General features: G+C 40.3%; 2 non-coding genes across 2 annotated transcripts; both read left to right on the forward strand.

Annotated features, from left to right (window-relative positions):
* The first annotated feature begins 120 nt into the window (after positions 1-120).
* Positions 121-227, forward strand: LOC125369057. The gene has a single exon (XR_007214550.1). It is a non-coding gene; the product is annotated as a small nucleolar RNA R71 (small nucleolar RNA).
* A 7,195-nt stretch (positions 228-7,422) lies between these two features.
* Positions 7,423-7,529, forward strand: LOC112534248. Its single transcript, XR_003078549.2, has one exon. It is a non-coding gene; the product is annotated as a small nucleolar RNA R71 (small nucleolar RNA).
* The last annotated feature ends 624 nt before the right edge of the window (positions 7,530-8,153 follow it).

Here is an 8,153-nt window from a genome sequence, read left to right on the forward strand (position 1 = left end):
CGTGTTTTCGAGCCCGCTGTACGCCTTGCATCGCTTGCCCCACTCTGTCGCACTATCCACCATCCGCCTCGTTGCAAGATTCAACCCACTGTAGAAGGTCCGAACTGCATCCACACCGGCAATCCGTGATGTGGGCGTGATCTCAAAAGATCTTTAAACCTCTCCCATGCATCGTACATGCTTTCATCATCAAACTGCAAAAAAGAAGATATGTCATTTCTAAGTTTAGCAGTTTTAGCGGGAGGAAAATACTTATATAAAAAATTTTCGGCCAATGCCTTTCAGGTAGTAATCGTTTGCTGTGGAAGGGATTGCAACCATCTCTTAGCTCTGTCCCTTAAGTAAAATGGAAACAATCTCAGCCGAATGGCGTCATCGGTTGTTCCATTTATCTTGAATGTGTCACAAATCTCCAAAAAATTAGAGATATGTGCATTGGGATCCTCGCTGGGCAATCCTCCAAACTGCACACTCTGCTGGATCATCTGGATAACGTTGGCTTTTATTTCAAAATTATTGGCCGCTACAGCAGGTCTGAGTATACTAGTTTTATCCCATCCAAAGATGGTCGAGCAAACTCGTACATCGTCCTCTGATCAACATTGGCCTGGGGTTGAGGTTCTCCATCGTGTCAACTCCTTGAACCCGAATCAGAATTCGCCGTCCTCCTCAACTACCTGCAAACGTCATCTCAATAATCGGAGAGAGCACTCCAGGTCAGATAAGGGTGCTAAAGGATTAGGGTTAGAGCTCCTGGTCATAAACTACCTGAAACCGACAACCAAACAACCACCAATCAACAAAAATAATAAAATAAAAAATAAAGAATAAATAAATAAATAGATAATGACTAAATTAACATAAAAACAATTCAACGTAGTTCAGTTAATTCCCAAGAACAAGGCCAAAACTTGATAGGCTACTTATGCAACCTACACTTAAGGCAGTGAATTTATCGATGCGGTCTAGCACTAATGAGTATCAAGGTTGTATCCCTGGAGATCGGGTGAACCTAAAGTTACTACTATTCGTTATGTTATTTAGTCTGAAATAAGGTGTGAGAAGTCTAAATTAATTAACTAATGCTTATGAATGCAAATAAAGGAACAACAGCAACTGACAATCGAAAGATAACCGTAACAAAGAAGCAAACCCAAAGGGGACCTAAGTGATGGAATTCTAAGGTTGATTTTATAAAATACCAATCCTGCTACCCGTCAACTCGAATCGAACTCGGCTCCTCTCTCGAGCTCACTAAGTTCCTAAATCCGCACTAACCTAATGGAATCTTGATGTGTGCTACCGTGTTAGCTACAATCTAAGGCGGTGTACCTATCGATGCGATTAGCACTAATGGCGAGTATCAAGGTCGTATTCCTCGGGAAAGCGAAAGCCCAGAGTTACTCCTTTGTTCTTTGTTATATTAACCTAAAATGGATAATGAATAAATTCTAAACTAACTATTAACTACGAGCTAAGTTCTAAGGGAGATGTAGGAGTAATTGATAAGTGAAATAATCAAGACAAGAAGACAAACCTAAAGGAAATCTAAACTAGTTGGCAATCAAACAAAAGATAAAGGATCGGTGAGTCTAATTATGCTACCCGTGGATGAATTCTTAACCGAATTCGATTTCTCTCTCGAGATAACCGAATTCCTAAACCTAATAACCTAAAGTTGGAATCTCTTCCTAACGATTGATTCTTAAATTAGCATTAAGCTTTAATCCGCCTCTATTAAGCTTTGTTAATTCTTAATCCGGCTAGTTAATTATCCTTATCTCTAAGCGATTATTAACCAGTTCTTGTTATTCAAAATTCCAATTGCTAAACAGATTTCTCAATCTCATAAAGCAATCTAAACATCACAATTCACAACGTCTCATGAATAATGCATAATCTTATTAATACTGAAAACAAGAAGAATACAAAACCAACTCAAACAATCCAACAATATAATATCAAGCCAACATAGTAAAGAAATCCCAATGGATTAAATCAGTCTAGCTAAACATGTTCATGTTTAAAACAATCTAGGAAATCAATTACAATGAAAGAATAATGAAAATAAAACATGTACACCCTTTTCTCTCGAATTGGATGAACAACTCCAAATCTGGATCTACACTTTGATTAATCTCTCAAACTGCCTCTTGAATTGCTTCCACTACGGTTTTGCACTCGGAACCTTGCGATTCCGGGATTCTTACTCCCCGCAACTCTCTCTCGCACTCAATACTGTGCAGAAACCGAACCAGCCGCCAGGGCTCTATGTCACTCTTTTTCCTCTCTCTCTTCCCCATTTTCTAAGAAAAATTCATTTTTCTTATATATTTAACTCAAGACACCGTGGTCAAGGTCCGCTACGGGCCGCTGACGCCCGAGTCCATGCCGCTAAATCGTGGATCTCACCAACTAGGGTTTCACCATGACCGTGTTGCTCCCCGTGCTGGAGGCCGTGATGGCTACGGAAACCGTGCTCAAACCATTGTTTTGAAGACCAAGTTTCAATGGTTGGTCACGGCCAGAGTCCAGGCCGTGATGGTCAGCACGGCATTGACTCAGGCCGTGCTCAATGTGTGCAACGCGGGCTCTTGTCCGATCTTAATTAATTCTCGTCCGTTTCCGCACGTATTGATCTATAATTGCTTAAACACCGATGATGGTCATATAGATGTTCCTGAAATGCAAAAGAACACAAAACACGGGTGATCTGGGAATAAAAGCACAATAATTGCTAAGAACATACGCAATAGTATGCAAGCAAATATGTGTAAAACTATGCTCATCAAATCTCTTCCTATCAGATTATTACAGATTAGCATTAAGAATGATTTAGAACTATTAAGAGTTATTAATTCTTAATCCGGAGAGTGAATTAACCTTATCTCTAAATTTTAACTACCAGTTCTTACTATTTAATTTTCAGTTGTAACAAGCATTTCTCAATGTCAAGAAATAACCCAAAAGACAATTAATTTATCTCAAATTAATTGAATCAAATTTTATTACTAAACAGTAAGAAGATTACAAAATGGCAAATAAAAATCCAATAATTAAACACAATTCATCAACATAGGTAAACCCCAATGGGTTCAGCAGTCCTAGCTACTCATAATGAAAGAAACAAATACAAAAGGAAATAAATAACAGAAAAGAAAATGGAACATGTAACCGCTCTTCTCTTGAATCGGAGTGGGAATGTCGCAAGTGCCAATTCTGAAACTATCCTCAAGTATGGATCTTGGATGCCTCGGTCAATTGTCTAGAAGCTTCAATCTTTGCTTGAATCCTCCAATTCAATCCTTTGAACTGACGTTAGTCTCCCAAAATGTCAAGAACATAAGTGCAAAAGTAAGGGGTCGCGCGCGTAGAGAAGTCCAGAAATCAGAAGCGGAACCCTGTCTCATTTTGCATGCGCCTATTTATAGACAGAAGTGCCTTAGCCATGCCACGGTCCGTGCAACGGGCACCCACCTCCATAAAATGCCAAATTTCTGAAATTGTCCAAAGGAGGTCGTGCAAAAGCCTCAAAATGCATGCCAATAAGGAATCGACTCTGATAAGCATCTAATATGCGTAAATCATCCAAATAGCTTGGTTTCTGCTTGTAAATCAATCAATCTCTTTCAAAGAGTCCGAAAACCTGAAAAACTCATAAACATACCAAAGTGCGATCAAACAGGAATAAATATGACTCAAATACACAAATAAACGACTGATAAACAGTCAATAAACATGCATAGAATCATCAACATCAGGCCTCCTGCGGGTCCTTCATGATAGTGCCTCAAAATCTGGAGATTCTCTTCGCCATAAACACATCGGCGGATGACCTGGTCTGCACACACTTGATATAGGAAGGGATCTTCCCAAATGTAGTATTTCAAATCAGCAAAGAATTTCTTCTTTTGCTGATAAGTCATACCCTTTGGTAAGACCCTAGCCACAAGGTAGTTAGCATAATCAGAAAACCAAGGAAAGTCAGAATATACCTTCAATGAATACAAGTGCTCCTCTGGAAATCGATCATCTATCATGCTCTCATCAAGTGCTTCCAAGCTCAGATTCTCCAGTCTAGATAGGTGATCCGTTGCCAAATTTTGTGCGCCCTTCTTGCCTCTAATCTTATTGTCGAACTCCTGCAACAATAAAATCCATCTGATCAATCTTAGCTTAGCATCAAGCTTATTAAACAAATACCTCAAAGCTGAATAGTCAGTGGAGACGATGGTCTTTGATAAAACGAGGTATGATCTGAATTTGTCGAAGGCATAAACAATAGCCAACAACTCCTTTTCTGTAGTAGTGTAATGTTCCTGGCCTCTTGTTAAAGTCTAACTAGCATAGTAAATGGGTTGGAACTTTTTATCATACCTCTGTCCAAGCATAGCTCCAACTGCATATTCACTAGCATCGCACATTAGTTCAAAGGGCAGCCCCCAATCAGGCAAAGCCATGATAGTTGCTGTGGTTAAAAGTTTCTTTAATAACTCAAAAGAAGACAAACATGCATCATTAAAATGAAAGGTGCATCCTTAACTAGTAATTGAGTAAGAGGCCTAGCAATTTCAGAGAAATTTCTAATAAATCTTCTATAGAACCCAACATGGCCTAAGAAACTCCTAACAGCCTTAACAGAACTAGGGGGTGGTAGCTTAGATATTGTTTCGATTTTAGCTCTATCGACTTTCATCCCTGCATCTGAAATCTTATGCCCTAGAACAATTCCCTCTCACCACAAAATGACACTTTTCCCAATTTAGCACCAAGTTAGCCTCAATGCACCTAGCTAACATGCGTTCTAGATTTGCCAAACAGTGAGAAAATGAATTACCAAAAACAGAGAAGTCATCCATAAATACCTCCATCGACTCCTGACTCATATCATCAAAAATGGCCATGATACACCGCTGAAACATAGCTGACGCATTGCATAGACCAAAAGGCATCCGTTTATAAGCAAATGTCTGATAGGGGCAGGTGAAAGTTGTCTTCTCTTGGTATTCAAGTGCAATTGGGATCTGAAAATATCCTGAAAAACCATAAAGCAAATAGTAAAACATATGTCTTGCCAATCTTTCTAACATCTGATCAATGAAAGGAAGAGGGAAGTGATCCTTCCGAGTTGCATTATTAAGCCTCCTATAATCGATGCAAACTCGGAATCCCATAACCATCCGTGCAGGTATCAGCTCATCTTGCTCATTGCGAATTACTATCATGCCTCTTTTCTTCGGCACAACCTGCACAGGGCTCATCCAAGAACTATCAGAAATAGGATAAATCAATCCTACATCAAGGAGCTCAATTACCTCCTTTTTTACTACTTCTTTCATGTTCGGGTTAAGCCGCCTTTGTGGCTGAACTACTGCTCTATAGCTATCCTCCATAAGAATCTTATGAGAATAGAAACTAGGGTTGATCCCAAGAATATCATGAATCTTGTAGGCGAAGGCCTTCTTATACCTCTTGAGTGCATCTAGAGTTTTTGCTCGCTCCTCAAGTGTCAAATCTGTTGTAATAATCACCGGCAACTTTTCTTCCTGATCCAAGAATCCATAGCTTAAGTGCTTAGGTAACTCCTTCAATTCTAAGGTCGGAGGGGCCTCGAAAGAAGACTTCACTTTCTGCACTTCTGACCTGTCAAGAGAAAGAAAAGGATCGAGAATGTAGGCTCGAGCTAAAACTAGCGAGCTGCTCCAACACTTGCTCGTTGGACAACTCCTTCTCCTCTCTTTGCAAAGATACCTGCAAAGGATCAACAAGCAATATTTCCTATAAATGAGACTCAACCAAATCATCTAGAATATCAATAGAAAACACAGCATCATCATGGTCTAAAGAGTGTCTCATAGTAGTAGCTAAGTCGAAGGTAATGGTCTCATCATCTACCCTAAGTTGAAGCTTTCTATCACAACATCTATTACAGCCCTAGATGTTGTAAGAAAAGGTCTACCTAGGATCAAAGGCACAGTACTCTCACCTTCCATATCCATAACTATAAAATCCATAGGAAAAATAAACTTGTCTACCTTAACAAGCACATCTTCAATAATACCCCTAGGAATCTTAATAGTTATATTAGCTAACTGAATGCTCATCCTAGTGGGCTTAGGTTCACTCAAACCTAACTTATCAAACAGACTAGTGGGCATCAAATTTAAACTAGCTCCTAAATCAGCTAATGCACTACTAATAGGCAAATCGCCAATGATACAAGGAATAGTAAAACTCCCTGGATCTCTCCTGTTGAGTGGTAGCTTGTTCTGAAGAATAGTCCAACACTCCTCGTTCAGAGTCACTAGTCCCAAATCCTCCAGCTTCCTTTTGTTACTCGAGATTTCCTTTAAGAACTTGGCATACTTCGGCATCTGCAAAATAGCTTCAACAAAAGGTAGGTTAATACGCAGTTGTTTAAATAAGTCAAGAAACTTACCAAATTTCTTATCAACCTTCTCCTGCTTAAGTCGAGTAGGGTAGGGGACTAATTGCTAGTACTCTCACGTGGACTCTTCTACCGCTTGCCACTTTTCTTCTTACCATCGTCTGGGCTCTAGCTCCTTCCTAGCTGGCTTATCCTGCATGAAAACATCATCATCATCAGCTAATGGTAGAGAGCTAGATAATTGCTTACCTGATCGCAAGGTGACAGCCTTGCAATGCTCCCTAGGGTTTGACTCTATTGTGTTGGGGAGTGATCCTTGTGACCTCTCAGACAGCATCTTAGAAATCTACCCAATTTGACTCTCTAAATTCTGGATGGACGCCTGCTGATTTCTAAGAGCACTGTTTGTCTGCTGGAATCTCGTCTCAGTCGACGTGACAAACTTCATCATCAGCTCCTCCAAGTTAGATTTCTTCTCGGCTAGTGGAGGGGGCTGTGATGGTATAGCCTATTGCTCCTGCTATGGTCGCTACTGATGTAGTCTCTAGAAGCCTGGTGGACCTTGGTTATTGTTGTTTCTCCACCTAAAATTTGGATGATTACGCCAGCCAAGGTTGTATGTGTTGTTGTATGGGTTGTTATGTTGTCTAGGTGCATTACCCATGCAGTCTACCTGTTCAATGTCAGCAGAAACAATAGAAGATGAATAATTATTACTTGAAGCAAACATACCTCCCGCATTACAGTTTGCACCATAGTGATGGCCACCGCAAAACTCACAGCTTATCTAGGCTGCATGAACCGGCATCTAAAGTTGGTCTAACTTCTTGGTCAAAAGCTCTACTTGAGCTGCCAAGGCTGCTGTGGAGTCCAAATGATTGACCACTCCCTGCCTCATGGCCATCTCCTCTATTAAGTTCTGAGCCTGCTCGGGCATCTTACTGTTTAGCGCCTCTCCTGCTGCTGCATCAACCATTTTTCTAGTAGCAAGGTTCAAACCACTATAAAATGTCTGAACCTACATCGAGACTGGTAGACCGTGGTGTGGACAACATCTCAACAAGTCCTTGTACCTCTCCCAGGCATCATACATGCTCTCATCTTCCATTTGCACAAAAGAAGAAATGTCATTCCTTAATTTAGCAGTCTTAGCTAGAGGAAAGTACTTGTAGAGAAATTTCTCAGCCAATGTTCTCCATGTAGTGATAGTGTTGGCTGGGAGCGACTACAACCATCTTTTTGCTCGGTCCCTCAGAGAAAAAGGAAACAGCTTCAACCGAATGGCATCATTAGTTGTTCCATTTATCTTGAAGGTGTCGCAGATCTCCAAGAAGTTGACGATGAGAGCGTTTACACTATTTTGTACCATCTGTATCACATTTGGCTTTATTTCAAAATTGTTGGCTGCCACAAGTGGTTGCAATATACTCGTCTGTCCCTCAAGAAAAGGTCTAGCAAACTCCTACATAGTTCTGGCTTCATCCGCAGCCCGATTGTTGTCCGACATCCCTACTGGTCTATTCATGGTAGCTTCAAACTCTTTTTGCGCCTCCTCTTCTTCTTGCATACACTTCCTCAACAAATGGAGGGATCGCTCTGGTTCAGCAAGAGGGTCTACAGTAGTAGGATTAGAGCTTTTGGTCATAAACTACCTGAAATGGATAAACAACAACCATAGAACACAAGAATAAATACAATACTAAAGAATAAATAAAAAAATTGAAAGGACAAGGAAAATAGAAATGTCTAGATTAGTAAAAAAACA

This window comes from Ricinus communis, chromosome 1, assembly GCF_019578655.1.
Source record: "Ricinus communis isolate WT05 ecotype wild-type chromosome 1, ASM1957865v1, whole genome shotgun sequence".
In the NCBI taxonomy this organism is placed as follows: Eukaryota; Viridiplantae; Streptophyta; class Magnoliopsida; order Malpighiales; family Euphorbiaceae; genus Ricinus; species Ricinus communis.